We start from the raw sequence: 16773 nt of genomic DNA, 5'->3' as shown, positions 1-16773 counted from the left end.
CAAAAAAATATTTATTCAGCACCTCCAACATGCCAGGTACCTGAGGATCCATAGTGAGTGAAGATAAACCTGGTTTCTGCCCTCAAGTAGCGATGTTCAGAGCGAGAGGCAAGGATGAAGCGAATGAGCATATGAGCGAATATAAAACTGCAATGCTGACGTGAGCTAGGAGGGAAAGGTCCTGCCCTGGGAGAGTCAGGAATGGGGGCCTGTTCAGACCAGGGAGGCCTCAGGAGGCTTTTGTGAGGAAATTGCACTTGAGCTGGGGGCAGGAGGGTGAGTAGGGGCTGACCAGACAAGGGCAGTAACAGCACTGAGGCAGAAAGACGTTAGTGGAGCTAGAAGTTGGGTGCCCAGGTGAGGTGAGGTGGGAAGAGGGTCTGAAGTGGCAGGACACCCAGACTAGGACAGGTTTGGAGGACTAGGGAAGGAGAAGGGGCTTGTCTTTTATTCCAAGAGCAGAGGAAGACACTGAAGGTATCCATTGGAAAAGTTTGATCTGTGATGTGAGAACAGACGTGGAGGAAGTGGTTGGCAAAGCAGCAAATTACACAAATCAATTAGGACTTGCAACTTGCAGTACTCCAGGCAAGAGAGAGTGGCTGCTCAGACTACAGTGGTCACGGGAGGCAGGCGGTCTGTGAATTGCTTTGAAAGATCTATTCTCAACTCCCCAGTGAAGAAATGAGGACAGGTGTCTACAGAAGTCAGCTGACCTCCCCAAAGTCCTACATGTAGATGGGGGTACACGGGCTGGAGCCCAGTCCCATGATCCTAACACTGGAAGCACTGAAAGGTCAAGTAAGCATAAGGTGCTTTTAAAATAAATGTTCATGACCAGGCACTGTGGCTTGCACCTGTAATCCCACCTACTCAGCAAGCTGAGATGGGAGGATTGCTTGAGGCCAGGAGTTTGAGATCAGCCTGGGCAACATGGCAAGATCCTGGCTCTATAAAAAAATAAATTAGTTAAGTGTTCTCCTTTGATGCATTGGTCTTTTATAATGATATGGCCAAGTCAGCCAGAATTAGACACAAGTGGAACACAACCAGATGTGAGTAATGGTATTTAAGTCACCTTGCCAATAAAGCCCCAGCAGGTACATATCCTCACCAAAGCTTGTCTGGCCTTTAATCTTTTTGTTGGCCAGGCTGGAGTGCAGTGGCATGATCTCAGTTTACCACAATCTCCACCTCCCGGGTTCAAGCAATTCTCCTGTCTCAGCCTCCCAAGTAGCTAGGATTACAGATGCCAGCCACCACACCAGGCTAATTTTCATATTTTTAGTTGAGATGGGGTTTCACCATATTGGTCAGGCTGTCTCAAATTCTTGACCTCAGGTGATCCACCCACCTTGGCCTCCCAAAGTGCTGGGATTACGGGCATGAGCCACCACACCTGGCCTGGTCTTTAATCTTTATAACCACAAACCTATAATATGTGAACATAGTACTTTGTATTAAAAAAAAAATAATTTAATACGTATGATTTCATTTGGTTCATGTGACCTGTGAGGGCACTGGTGTTCCTCATACCCCTACCTGCCACTGGTAACTGAGAAACCTAAAACACAGAGAAGCAACCTGCCTGTGGTTGCAAAGCCAATCAGTAAGAGAACCTGGATTCCTGCTTCTGGGTTCCACATTTTCCTGCTAACAAGTGCTATTTCTAAGGTTTACCCTCAATGCTTTCCCACAACAACAATTCTACCTCTTTCAAAATGATGCCAAAAATGTCAATAGACTACAAGAGAGTCATACAGGTGATGAGGATGATGCTGACAGTTAGGCCTTAGCAGCATGCTTAGTGCACACAAATAGTGTCTCATTTAATTTTTAAAATAAACCTGTGAGACAGGTGGCATCATTATGCCAGTTTCACAGATGAGAAAACCAAGGCTCAGAGACGTTAAATAACTCAAGCCCAGTCAGTTTATAAGAACCAGAGAACAGATTCAAACCCAGATCTGACTCCAAGGCCTGACTTCAACCATCAACATCTATTTCCCCTTATCTAGGGAGCCCGAGGATCTCAGCCACTTCTTACTTGCTCTAACAAGAGTCACAGTCACACACGAAACAAGCTTGGTGAGCACAAGCAGTTTCATGAAACTTTTGTGATCTCTTTACTGCTTGTTCCATTACACACCTAGCAGACCTAACACTATATTTATAAAAACTATTTTGTCAAAGTACATGTCATATAAATAGACCATGAACACTCATTTCCAAAAAAATATGTCATTTAGAATTTTCTTTCTGTTTTTTGTTTTTGTTTTTTGAGACAAGGTCTCACTCTGTTGCCCAGGCTGGACTGCAGTGGCACTATCTCAGTTCACTGCAGCCCCGACTTCCCGGGCTCAATCAGTCCTCCCACCTGAGCCTTCTAAGTAGCTGGGACTACAGGTGGACTTCACCACACCCAGATAATTTTTTGTATTTTTAGTAGAGACTAGTAGAGACATGGGTTTTGCCATGTTGCCCACTGTCTTGAACTCCAGAGTGCAAGCAATCCACTAGCCTTGGCCTCCCACAGTGCTGGGATTACAGGCATGAACCATAGCGCCAAGCAAAATATCTCTTTCTGAACTGCATCTTCTGTTACATTAAGTGGAAGTGTCTGGCTTAGACAAGTTTATGTGATATTACATGGGATGGATTATGAGGAGGAGCAATTTGGGGGTTCAGGGTAGTGTTTGGTTACTTGAGATGGGATAACTGCGATGCCATGAACATTTGTTCTGTACTGATGGCTTCACAAATAAGGCTGAATACTTTGCTAAAATTGCTACAAACATCAATCATTCATAAAACATCCATCCAATCCCAGGATCCTGACTGATTCCAACTCAGATATTAACTAAACCTAGGAAGGACAGTGGAGAGCCAAAACTAAGTTAAGAAGAAATATAAATATGTCCAGAAACTAGACAATTTCATATGAGCAATGACAGTGTATTAATAAAGTCACTAAAAGCAATAAATAAGTGACAAAACTTATCACCTAAACTACAGCAGTTCTGATAGTGAAAAATGGTTCCATTAATAACCATCAGGACAACAGAAATTGAGCTGTTTCAGAAAATAATTTGTAAGATCACTCTTGTTAGGTAGAGAGAGGGTGGGCTACAGAGAAATACACATCAAAATAAGTGTGTATAACTGAGAAATAGTTATGAATGAAGAAACAATGGTGTGACAGGAAAGTTAAGATGAGTTGCTAGGACAGTCACAAGGCCACAGAAGTCCACAGGGGAAGAGAGTCAGTTGAGCTGCTCAGAGATGAGGCAGATTTGACTGGAAGCTAACCACGCTTAACCTTCAAGACCCCTTCCAAGATCTTAGCAATTTGTTCACATGATTCTATATTTCATAAAATAAGGAAAAATGGTCAGGCATGGTGGTTCATGCCTATAATCTCAGCACTTTGGGAAGCTGAGATGGGAGGATTACTTGCACCCAGGAGTTCAAGGCTGAGAGCTATGATTGTACCACTGCACTCCAGCCTGGGTTACAGACTGAGACACTGTTTTAAAAAAAGAGAGAGAAAGAAAGAAGAAAGAAAGAGAAAGAAGAAGAAAGAAGAAAGAAAGAGAGAGAGAGAGGGAAGGAAGGAAGGAAGGAAGGAAGGAAGGAAGGAAGGAAGGAAGGAAAAGAAATGTTTGTATTTTTTTTATTTAAAGACGCTCCACTAAGTTGTAGGAGCATGAGGCTCCACAATAGCTGGAGGCATTCGGCTTGCAAAGCTGATTCTTCTACGCGGATGCCACTGGGCTCCTAGACTTCAATTCCAGGCTTAGACCACTAGAAACAAAAGGTTTTCAGAAATGCCAATATCACTCCTTTAAATTCTTAAATTTTTCTCAGGCCACAATTATCAGAAGTGGGCTGAGCAATCAGTGTTAGAGAACCCATAAACTAGCTACACCAAACTAGCCATGAAAATGTCACTGACTGAGTGGTCCATGGAAGAAGTTATGCCCTGAACTCAAAAGAGGGGGTTGGAGGAGTTCTAGATGAGCATGCCTAATGTCCCAATATCCAAGTGGTTCTGCTGGTCTTCTCTGAGGATGAAGCCAGATCCTATCCATCAGTTTTGAAAAGTCTCACTTAACTGTCTTAGAATAGGTATTCCCCAGTACCTAAGGGTCAGCTCATGGGCTTCCCCCCAGTGGTGTCCAGTAAACTCTCCCTTTTACCCACACCCCTTGAACCACAAAGAGGCTCTGAAGACTGAAGAGCAGGAGAAGAAGATGAAGAGTTGGAACTTTCTAGAAAAGGTCTTGGGATACTCCAGAATCAAATGCCAGGCTGTGCTGAAGCACAAAAGAGAAGACCCATAATCTGCCTCACTTTCTTAAACTAAGCCAGTGGAGGGAAAAGGGAAGATGATAATTTCTCCCTCAGAACAATGAACCTCTGAGAGCTGAGTGGGAGGAATTAGTGACAATAACATGATGTCTGTCAACTTTTGAAAAACTGGAATCAGGAAATCCAAAAGTAAAGTTGAAAGAAGACAAATTAGGTATATCAAGATTTGACACATTACTGAATACCTACTAATGAAAAAAAAGGATTTCCTTTTAATTTTTGTATTGTCTTTATGTATAATACTTTTAAAAATCACATAACATTTTCATAAAAGCATAAAGAATAGTTTTTAAAACTTTGCTTCTAATATGGAAAATAATAAAATAGCCATGTGAAGCTCATCCTCTAAAAGAGACAGAAGCTTGCTCTTGAGTCTTAGTTTTTTCATTTTCTAAAGCCTTCCTAAATAATTCGGATAGAAGCAGAAAGAGAAGCTTTAAAACATGCCAATTGTGAGAGTTGTTGCTGTTCTGTTGGAATTTTTAAGAAATGATTGCAGTAAAGCCAGAGATGTAGCAGGGAAGAAAAAGTGCAGATGATTTTCCAATTTGAGTATCTTTCTCAAGGGATTGAAATGCAATTTGTCAGGATAATAGACTGAGTCATTTTCTGTGGTCAACAGATGTGACAAAGACACATAGCCACACAGCTTCTTAAATGTGATTGGACATTTAATAATGCTAATGCCAGTGATCACTTAGAGATAATCAGTAATTGCTTCAGGAGCAGCCATGAAACCTACATACCCCAGAAGACCTCATTCAAAGATCCTCGCTGGCAGTGCATGTTCATATTCAAACCAGGGCACACAGTTTGGAGCACTTGGACTACATGGGAGGCAGTCTAGAGTTCAACAATCCTCGGTTTCAATTTCCTCTGCCTCTTATGAGTTTTATAACTTTGAGCCAGTTACACAGCACCTCCAGTCCTCAATTTGGTGTGTTGTGTGGAACCAATGAGGTAAAACACTTAGCATTCAACCTGGCACCATATAAGCCCTAGAATGCTAAGAAACTTCAAGGAAATGGCTTTCTGGCTTAAGCAGAATGTATGAGAAAGTTTTCTTATCCAAGTTAAGTCTTTTACTCATCCGTCATTATTTATGCTGGCAAAGGAAATAACTCAGGTCAAATATCTCTGTGAACATGTAGAGTCTTGATAATTAATTGAGCAATTATCTTGGAAGCATCCACATAAATGAAGCATCCAAATGTTGGCAGCTAAACAACACATTATTATCCAGATTCCTAGACTCCCTTTGTCTATCTTATGCTTAATGTTGAGAACTCTACTCTGCATCTCATTGTCATATTCTTTCTTTCTAGGAAGGAAGAGGGAAACGCGAGAAAAAGAAGAAAAGGTTCATGAAACAATCAACTTTATTCTTTGTGAATAGCTTTCTAAAACGCACTAGAGCTGCTATTTAATATCATGTTGATGATTTTGGCCAATGTAATAAGACAAGAGAAGCAACTAGTAGTCTAAGAATTAAAAAGAGGTATTTGCATGTGATAAAATTATACATCTGTAATGTCCCCCTAAAAAATAAATTAGTGGAAAACCATTATTAACAATAAGATAACTTATTATAGTAGTTTAAATGTATACTTTCAAAAATAGCTCTCACATGTAAAACAAAAATCAATTGAAAACTAATGGGAAATTAAAATATAATGGGAAAGATTCTATTTACACTTAGAAAATAAAACATTGGGCATAACTTTAACATTAAGATTAAGAAATACATAAAGCCAGTCAGGCATGGTGGCTCACACCTATAATCCCAGCACTTTGAGAGGCTGAGGTGGGCGGATCACGAGGTCAGGATATCGAGACCATCCTGGATAACACAGTGAAACCCCGTCTCTACTAAAAATACAAAAAATTAGGGGCATGGTGGCGGGCGCCTGTAGTCCCAGCTACTTGAGAGGCTGAGGCAGGAGAATGGCATGAACCTGGGAGGCGAGCTTTTCTGTGAGCCAATATCACGCCACTGCACTCCAGCCTGGGCGACAGAGCAAGAATCCGTCTCAAAAAAAAAAACAAAAACAAAAAAAAAGTATATAAAGTCTATAAGAGGAAAATCATAAAACACTCCTAAAAACTACCGAGCTTACTTAGTGGAAAACGGAAAGACAAGCAGTATACCTTGGCAAAAAAAACTCATTGCTGTAAAGATATAAATCATCCCTAAGTTGATTAACAAACTTTTTTTTTTCTTTTTTTTTTTTTTTTTTTTTTTTTTTTTTTTGAGACGGAGTCTTGCTCTTTCGCCGGGCTGGAGTGCAGTGGCCGGATCTCAGCTCACTGCAAGCTCCGCCTCCCGGGTTTTACGCCATTCTCCTGCCTCAGCCTCCGGAGTAGCTGGGACTACAGGCGCCCACCACCTCGCCCGGCTAGTTTTTTGTATTTTTAGTAGAGACGGGGTTTCACCCTGTTAGCCAGGATGGTCTCGATCTCCTGACCTCGTGATCCGCCCGTCTCGGCCTCCCAAAGTGCTGGGATTACAGGCTTGAGCCACCGCGCCCGGCCTGATTAACAAACTTAATGGCATCTCAGTATAATATCAACAGTCTTCTATCTCTAGATCTAGAGAAAGTGGTAACAAAGTTCATTTGGAAGAACAAACAAGCAATAATAACTACAAAAGCCCTGGGAAAGTGTCCGGAGCCATGAGGCCCGGAATTAGCCGACCTCTGTTGCTTGATCTCCGCAAAGCGGAGACAAGACGGCACATTTCCGGGTTCTTTATTATAAACCCTTCCCGCGCCAAAACTGTTCCCGCGCGCGCCCAAAACTGTTCCCGCGCGCGCCCAAAGCTTTTCCCGCGCGCGCCTAAGTTTTTCCCGGGTGCGCCTAAACTGTTCCCGCGCGCGCCAACCTTTCCCGCGCGCGCGCAAACATTTTCCCGCCCAGGAAGATATGCAGCCTAGGGCGCAGGTGCAATCCCGCGCCCGGGAAAAGTACAAACCCACGGTGCATGCGCGATTGTAATTTGAGAAGACCCGGCCCCCTGTCACCGCCCTGGCCCAACCTCTTCCTCTGCCAGCCTATATAAGGCATGACCCTGTATTCAATAAACGAGACTTGATCAGGCTATTTGTCTTGTGTCCATTTCTCGTGTTTTCTTGTCTCCTCCATTCCCACTCCCCCTTCCAGGGCCCGTTCGACTGTCCTGCGGGTCGGGACAGGAAAGGAGCATGGTGGGTTGGTTGTGGGTGGGGGGAGGATCTTTTCGTACTGTGTATTAAATGACATTACAAATTATTGTTACTGTATAAATGATAAAGTCTATATAATTAAATTAAAAATAGCATAATATTGGTTCACAGACAGACTAATGTCATAAAACAGAAAATCCAGAAATAGACATGGTAGTATGTGGAAATTTAATACATGAAAAAAAAGCAGAATTTCAAATCAGTGGGGAAAGGATGGCCTTCTTAACAAATAATATTGGGATAACTCAATAGCAACATAAAAAGTGATAAAATAGGATATATTTCTTATAATAGACACCAGGGAAATTCAAAATAGTTTAGAGACTGAAATGTAAAAAATAAAACCACGCAAATATGAGAAGAAAACAGAGATGAATTTCTTCATTACCTGAAAACGCACAAGTATTCCTAATCATGATTCAAAACACAGAGGCAACAAGGAGAAATAGTGATAAATTTAGCTCTATGAAATTAAAACACATTTACAGTAGCAAAGTACAAAACAAATGACAATCTAGAGAAGTCTATTTGCCATATGTAACAAACACAAAGAGCAAACTAATATCCTTAATTTACAAAGGCTTCTAGAAGTGGAGAAGAAAAAGACCAACAACCTGATAGAAAAAAATGGGCAAGAGGTAACAGTAAGAAATTATTTTAAAAAGAAATACAAATGACACTTAAACATATAACAAGATGCTCAATCTTGCTCATAAAAAATAAATGTAAAGTAAAATCTACTCTTCTAACAAACTGGCAAAAATCCAAATATTCTACCAGTAGCTACAACATGTACGAGGAGAAATAAACAGGTACAAAAATCCATAGAATTTTTTTCTGGTTCTTTACATGCCAGATGGAGTTGCCTGCTCTCACTTAACCAGAAGGATAAGAAGGGTGTAAAACCCAAGGTAATAAAAAACTTTGACTTAGACATAATGTTGCATCACGTCCAAGACTAATTCTTTTTTTTAAATGTTCAGTTTAAGTAGTAATAAAGTTAATGGAGATGAAATTTAGCTTTTATTTAGCCAACCAACATTGATTATCTACCACATGCCAGATCCCACCTCCTTTCCCTGTTAAAACCTGTATCTTTGTAGAAGCATTAATGTTATCAGCATGTCCTGGATATGTAAAGAGAAGAGGCAACTGGAGAGAACTACCCACAGGAGAAGGAGGAGAAAAGGTGCAGGAATGGACAGAAACTGGCCAATCATGAAGCTGAATAAGTGGCCCTATGTCCCACTCTGCTGAAATATTCCTGAGAAAAGTTTGAAGGCTAGAAAAAATCCCTTATCAAAATTCTTCAGTGGTTGCTTCTTTCCCTCATCCTCACAACTGAGATTATTACAATACCTTTCTTGTTTATTCAGTACCTACACCTGGGATTTCCAGGCTCCTTACAATGGCATCCATCTCTGCTGATAACCACTGCGCTTGGAACTCTAGCAAGGTTGTGGTAACCCTGGGGAACATAGTAAACAGAGGACAAAATACTGGCCCTCTGTTTGAAGCAGAAGCCATTTCACATTAGATGTTGCCTATGTTCCAGTGGCACATAAAATCCCACATTAAACAAGACATCATTTTGTTGTATGTCTTTCATCATTACAGTTGGGTAAGGAGGCTGGGGAGATTTTGTCTCTCACCGCCTCTCAGGAGGTTGGATGTCAACATATGAACCCCTCCCCTCTGTTACCAAGGGTGAGAGATATTGCAAAGTAAGTATTCTGAAATGGGACACAGTTTGAAATAAAAAGGAAATCTTTTCTATCAAAAAACCCTACCTCAACTGGACAGATTTGGAATGCAAGGGGAGTTCTCTGAAATACGCGCTTCTGTAATTCAATCTGGTACACTTGAATCAGAGATTTGCAGGATAATGGGCTCTTTTGGACATTCAAAAGCAAAATAGCCAGGTTTGTTAATGGAAGATCAGGTGTTGGGTCTTTCAAAATATTATTCACAGTCATTAAAACAGTTCTAGTAAAAGCACTCCAGGACAATGTCGTGCCTGTTAGGCAGCGCTGTGAGATTAAACTGACAGGCATAGATAGCATCACAGGCATCTGCCGGCTGCCAGCACCAGGAGGGGAAGCTCCCAAGGCCTCATAGGCTTTTCCAGAACTCTTGTCCAGGGCCCCATCCGTTGGCAAAGAAAAACAAAGAAGTAGGGCTTTTATGTGAACTGAAGGAGAACTTGAAAAGAAAATGCCCTAAAATATGGAATACCCTGATGGTTCCAAATTAGATGTGTTTATAACTTTAGAATTTCTTCTTCTTTCAAGTATGGAGTCTTTCAACGGTGTGATCCCCTCAGGGCATTAGGTGTACTTGAACTCACCCTAACAATAAAATGAAAGAACAGCCTAGCTGGAAGTCACCACTCTCAGCAGCCAAGAATAAAGGCTTTATTTTCTCCCTTGATCATTACCCAAGTTTGCTTTTGATAGATCCCACTCACCAGGGTTTGCTATATTGGCCTATTACAAGGGATGTTTATTTTCTTCCAAATGCTATCATATGCCTTAACTCCACAGTGGCAGCAAGAAAGAAATGTGTGATTGGAAACTGTAGGCACATTGCAGACTTGGATGGATGATTGCCACAGAACAAAAGGAGGCGGGAAGCCAGAGCAGTGTCGCTTTTCCACTGGGGGTAGAAACCCAGACAGTCCTGTGGCGAGATAAGCCCAAACAAATCTTGCTTTCAAAACACATTTTATTTTTTAAAGATGCATTGTAAGAGCTATTCATATCATATTTTTTAAAATTTTCCAGATTTCCTCATGGGACTCATTCTCAACCATCAGAAATTCATTTTCAGGGGTTTTGTGCTGCAAGATGCAAGACACAGTTACATTAAAAATGTTGTCACGCTCAAGGGAAAATGCAGCAAAGTAGTTCACAAAGCCACACGGCACCATCCACCGTATAATTTTTCCATTCTCTATTACTTCCACTGATGGAGTACACTTCCTCCTTAACCACCCAGAACAGGATTATGTGTGAGACACACTTCTTTTGTGACCCATAATCAGACTTCTTCTGAAAATCTTTGCAACCATCTTGCCTGCAAGGAGCTAGGTTAGTTTTCGTAAAAGTTACATGATACTTTTTTAGTTGACTTAACATTTTTTGAAAGTACCTATGATTTTTTTTAAGAGACATAGTATCAATATGTTGCCCAGGTTAGAATGCAGTGGCACAATTTTGGTTCAATACAGCCTCAACCTCCTGCGTTCAAGCCATCCTCCTGCTTCAACCTCCTGTGTAGCTGGGACCATAGGCACATGTCACCATGCCCGGAAAATGTAAAAAAAAAATTTATGGAAGTGGGGTCTCACTATGTTCTGTATGCTGGTCTTGAACTCCTGGCCTCAAGTAATCCTCCCGCCTCAGCCTCCCAAAGTACTGAGTTTACAGCTGTGAGCCACAATGCCTGGCCATATCTATGATTTTTACTCCCTGTTCTTATGTACCTATCATTATAGGTTTAATTATAGAATATTTTAATGATGCTATGCAAAAGTTGAGATTGTACTGTTTGGGTTTGAACAGGAAGAGAGTACAAATGCATACAATTCAACAATTCTGTAAAGATGTGCCTGAATGTGGATTTTGTAGTTGAAACAGGGAATAGAAAGGTACCAACTGCTTGGAAATTCCACCACATACAGGAATGCAACAAGTAGCTTAAGATGAAAGAACATTCCAAATGGCTTTGGGCATTTTTCTTTTTTTTTTTTTTTTTTTTTTTTGAGACGGAGTCTTGCTCTGCCGCCCAGGCTGGAGTGCAGTGGCCGGCTCTCAGCTCACTGCAAGCTCCGCCTCCCGGGTTCACGCCATTCTCCTGTCTCAGCCTCCCGAGTAGCTGGGACTACAGGCGCCCGCCTCGTCGCCCGGCTAGTTTTTTGTATTTTTTAGTAGAAACGGGGTTTCACCGTGTTAGCCAGGATGGTCTCGATCTCCTGACCTCGTGATCCGCCCGTCTCGGCCTCCCAAAGTGCTGGGATTACAGGCTTGAGCCACCGCGCCCGGCCGGCTTTGGGCATTTTTCTAGCTTTGTCTCCAGTCTGATTTTTAGTGATCTGCACATAGCTCTTAGTCATAGATATTACATCTATTCCTTTGCATAGATGTTTTAGTACACCACCTTGTAGAGGTGTTTTGTGATTTAAAAAAAGGTTAGTATGTTATCTTTTTATTAAAAGATACATAGTACAAAGGAAAATTGGCACTGACTGCAGACATGTTCATTGGAAACATGGTCAGGCTATTATTTCAAAGACGAAGGTGAAATCTAAGTAGATGTTTTGTAGACTGTCACTTGCCAGAACATGTTACAGCTCCTCAGAAAAAACACATGGAACTGAAATCACAATTCTTTGTTTGTTCAAAACAGATAGAAAATATATCAAAGTACATTTTTTACTATGTTATTTCCTAAACACAGGAAGTAGAATTATTCTGGCATAGAAAATGTATTCCTCAATGTATTTATTTGCAGGTTAAAATTCTTGTTAACTGCTTATAACAACACACATATCATTTAGGTTCTTCAAAAAGTTCATGGAAATGCATATTATGAAAAAACTATGCATGGATTTCAAAACTTGTTTACCCTGAAATAACTTGTGCTAATTTGTTATACATGTATGAATAGGATCTAGTTTGCGGCACTAAGAAGAATAAGATCTCAGTTTGAAAAACATCCCTATCAGAGCAACATGAATTCTGCTAAATCTAAAGGAAGAATAAACATCAAATTTATGGTGAAGCTTGGGTGGAAGAATGGTGAAGTCACTGATGCTTTAGAAAAAGTTTATGGGGACAATGACACAAAGAAATCAGCAGTATACAAATAGCTGGTTCGTTTTAAGAAGGGACAAAATGATGTTGAAAATGAAACGCCCAGCAACAGACCATTCGTATCGATTTGAAAGAAAAAATTCAACTTGTTTATATCCAAACTGAAGAGGACAGATGATCAGCAACAGAAACAATAGCCAACACCACAGATATCTCAAGTGATTCATCTTACACAATTCTGGCTGAAAATTAAAATTGAACAAACGTTCCACTCTGTGGGTGCAAACCCATTGCATGACAGATCAGCTGCAGACAAGAGCAGAGCTTTCAATGGAAGTTTTAAACAAGTGGGATCAAGATCCTGAAGCATTTCTCTGAACAACTGTCACAGGAGATGAAACATGGCTCTACTATGTTTGAAGTATGATCCTGAAGACAAAGCACAATCCAAGCAATGGCTACCAAGAAGTAGCAGTGGTCCAGTCAAAGCGAAAGTGGATTGGTCAAGAGCAAAGAGGTTATAGCAACAGTTTTTGGGGGGATGCTCAAGGCATTTCGCTTGTTGACTTTCTGGAAGGCCAAAGAATGATAACATCTGCTAACCATGAAAGTGTTTTAAGAAAGTCAGCCAATGTTTTAGCAGACATATTCCCATAAAAGCTTCAATGGAGAATCCTTCTCCATGTTGACATGCTCCTGCCCATTCCCCTCATCAAACAAGGGCAATTTTGTGAGAATTTCAATGGGAAATGATTAGGCATCTGCCTTACAGTCCTGACTGGCTCTTTCTGACTTCTTTTTGTTTCCTAATCTTAAAAATGTCTTTAAAGAGCACTTATTTTTCTTCAGTTAATAATGTAAAAAAGATTATTTTTAACTATTGACATGGTTAAATTCCCAGGCCTATCAGCCTTTTAGGAATGGACTAAAATGGCTGGTATAATCACTTATGTAAGTGTCTTAAACTACATAGAGCTTATGTTGAGAAATCAAGTGTATATTTTTTATTTCTATCTTTTTTTATTTCTTTTTTTTTTTTTGAGACGGAGTTTCGTTCTTGTTGCCAATGCTGGAGTACAATGTCACAATCTCGGCTCACTGCAACCTCCACCTCCCAGGTTCAAGCGATTCTCCTGCCTCAGCCTCCTGAGTAGCTGGGATTACAGGCATGTGCCATCATGCCCAGTTAATTTTGTATTTTTTAGTAGAGATGGGGTTTCTCCATGTTGATTAGGCTTGTCTTGAACTCCTGACCTCAGGTGATGCTCCTGCCTCGGCCTCCCAAACTGCTGGGATTACAGGCATGAGTCACCGTGCCTGGCCTCTATCTTTTAATTCCATTTTCCATGAACTTTTTGAAGTCCTCTTGTATATTACAGATGACTAGTCAATGGATATTTGTTCAGTTGTGCTAACCTAAATTAATTGTATGTCCAAGGAAAAGTGTTTGGGTGGAACCAGTAATGTTTTAGAAAACACATTACTTTCTAAAGCACAAAAGCAAAGAAGTGCATAGGCTGTCTTCTACAAAGATTTTTTTTAATAATACATGTTTTTCAGTCGATGACAGAACCAACTACTAGAAATAAATAAACTGGGATCTTTAGAAATGCGAGAATATGAGGAATATGTACCACTCAGTCAATTGTCTCCCTGTGGGGAGGCTTGCCAGATAATCACTGGAGATATCTGGAGGCAGAGAACAAACGCTTCTGCCCACTTCTCTACTCAAACTTGAGTCATCTGCTGTTTGTACTTAGAGAGGTAAAGAGCAAAACTATCTCAAGGCAGACACTAGCTTCAGGCATTTACCTGTCCAAAGCTGAGCACCCACTGTTTCTTCTCCACCAGTGCCTCACCCCATACTTTGGGAAGCTAAATATTTTATATGTTTTCTTTTCCATTCATACTCTTCACCTTGTTTCACCTGCTTGGCATCAATCTTTCCCATGGGAAGTGAATGAATGAATGAATGAATGAATGAAAAATATAATTGAAGATCAACATCTTATTTCTAGCCTCTCTTATCTCAACCTATAGAATAGAGGGTAGGGATAGATAGCAGGGGATGGAGCAGATGTGCCTTACTTTTTTCTCTTGCCTTGCAGTTGAGAATTGGGTTGTCAAATTGAAGAAAAAGAAACTGTGTCTCCTTTCTGATTAATGATTCAGTGTTCTTCCATACTACTTTCCCAAAAGGATGGGTAGAGAACAACCCTCCAAATAGGTCCTCTTCCTAACAGTACACTCTGAACCAAAGCATAGACTACTAAGAAATAAATTTGTATTATTATAAATCTTAGTTAAGAGACTGAAATAGATTTATTTAGTTTCTAATACAGAATATAGGGACCAATAGCTACAAAACAGTTCAGGCAAATATAATTAAGGAAAAGATTCTGAGTGAGAAGTAGGAAGGTTCTTAGCTTTCAGGACAAAAATACCATCAATCTGTCCTCCTGTTAATGACGATAGCCAAAAATGCTGCCTATTCTTTCTTGATAACAGTAGTACAAATTTCAGTGTCCTGGTTATTCTGACCTTATTAAAACCCAAATGACTTCAGAGAAACTATACTGAAGACATACTATCCGGGTTGGGATCTAACACAACTATTCTACGTGAGACCTTAGTTTTCTCAATCTCGGTAATTTTCAGAAATCAGCATAGTCATTTTTCTTTTTTCCATCCACCCCTCCATCCCTTGTTTATGGATGGCATAAAGAGGCCCAGATGGCAGTGCCCAAAAAATGCCAACCGGTCTCCATACCGAAGAATTATCTGGGGACAAACTGGGAGCAAATGCCAAATAAATTAATTCCTGTGTAATGTCTCCATCCTGTATTGGTCGCAATAAAGAACAATCCACCAGACAAACCACTGGAACAGAATTAAAAGAGCAGTAAAGGAAAGTGGAAGAACAAAACTAGGAAACCAAGTCCAAGATATGCTGATGGATGGTAGTCTCAGCTTATAGGAAGGAGTTAGTCAGAGCTATCTTGTGCATAGAGCTAAGTCAACCCTGGCTAGTGAAATGGTGGTTATAAGGGGAGCAGTGGCAGATATGTGGTCTAGATGGGAAAATATGATAGGAGAGATGCTCAGGGGAGGAAGGTGAGAGAAGGAGCTGATTAAGAGCTGGAGACTTGAATGAAGGAGTTAATAAAAGAGTAAGATACTTGTGAGCAAGAAGGATACACTAGAAAAGAGATAGGAAATCTGGGCCTACCTGTGGAAATTTGTTTAAAGTTGACCATCCTTTAGGCTTGCCATACAATTCCTGTATGACTGCCATTGTTTCTCATATTTGGGACAATGTTAACTTCAATTTTCATGCAAAAGTACATTTTATTGGCTAATTAAGTTTCTACCTGCAGAGACACACATACAAAAACAAAACAAAACAAAACAAAAAAACATAGTAGCAACATCTTACTGGGTTTTCTTAAATCCAACAGGTGGCTTCTTCTTGGATCTCTGAATGGTGGTGAGATCAACCTCTGGGACAGCCAAGTATGGAACACAGTCCAAAACAATGGACTTCTTTTGCTTCGTGTCAGTTCAGCTTCCTACAAACAAAATTAAAGCAGCATTGGGTTAGTGATTGGAAATGCGTATCAAAGAGAAGAAGCTTAACTCAAAACAGATTTTCCTAACCATCTTCAATGTACATGTGTAGGAGGAATGCATTCTTTATTTGTAGCAGTGCAAATGTCAGTGATTATAAACATGTGTGTGACTGCCAGCAATTTGTTCTTGCCCTTGGATGATGAGACTCTTACAGAATCCAGGCAGAATGTGGAACTCCCATTGGCTTCACTGTGAAATATAGAGACATGAGCGGTGGTGACAAGAGGGGACACAGGAAAGGCCCATGGGAAAAGCCTTTTGAGGAGAAGCACGCTGATCTCTTGTTCTGCGGTGCATGCTTTGGATGGTATATGTATGTCTTCTCTCACTAAGACTAGGACTGCTTAAAGAATGTGAATATAAGTAACCTTATTTGGTAGAAAAATACATTTTCAAGGACTGGTAAAATGACTTAGAAGAAGGAAGGATCCAGGGAGCCTTCTGATGAGTATTGTCAAGATGTCTCTTCTTCCCTTTCAGCCACCTGGATATGTTCCACGTTTTATTTCCCAAACAAGGACTAGATTGGATCCCAGAAGGGAATGGTTTCCTTAGTATACATTCTGAATTCCTTTGTAAGGGAAAAATCCACTTCATCTGGTCTAAGAATATGTAAGAACAAATGAAAATGTTGTGGCTGGAGATGTTTCTGAGTTAATATCAGGATGTTTGCCTGTTAGTTTCTGTTTTACCAAACAAAACACAGCTGCTAATTCCCCATCTGTAAAAGTGCTCCT

At 40.5% G+C, this 16773-nt stretch overlaps 1 long non-coding RNA gene across 2 annotated transcripts in view; it reads right to left on the bottom strand.

Annotated features, from left to right (window-relative positions):
- LOC117079199 overlaps positions 1–15967 on the bottom strand; it is a 233685-nt gene extending 217718 nt beyond the window's left edge. For both annotated transcript variants that reach the window (XR_004435309.1, XR_004435308.1), the window contains exon 1: positions 15843–15967. This is a non-coding gene — a long non-coding RNA (uncharacterized LOC117079199). The remainder of the gene's footprint in view (positions 1–15842) is intronic.
- Between the last annotated feature and the right edge of the window lie 806 nt (positions 15968–16773).

The sequence above is a fragment of the Trachypithecus francoisi genome, unplaced genomic scaffold, assembly GCF_009764315.1.
Source record: "Trachypithecus francoisi isolate TF-2019V2 unplaced genomic scaffold, Tfra_2.0 Lachesis_group7, whole genome shotgun sequence".
NCBI classification, from domain to species: Eukaryota; Metazoa; Chordata; class Mammalia; order Primates; family Cercopithecidae; genus Trachypithecus; species Trachypithecus francoisi.
The sequence above is the reverse complement of the archived record's forward strand: the minus strand, read 5'-3'. Positions and strand labels throughout refer to the sequence as shown.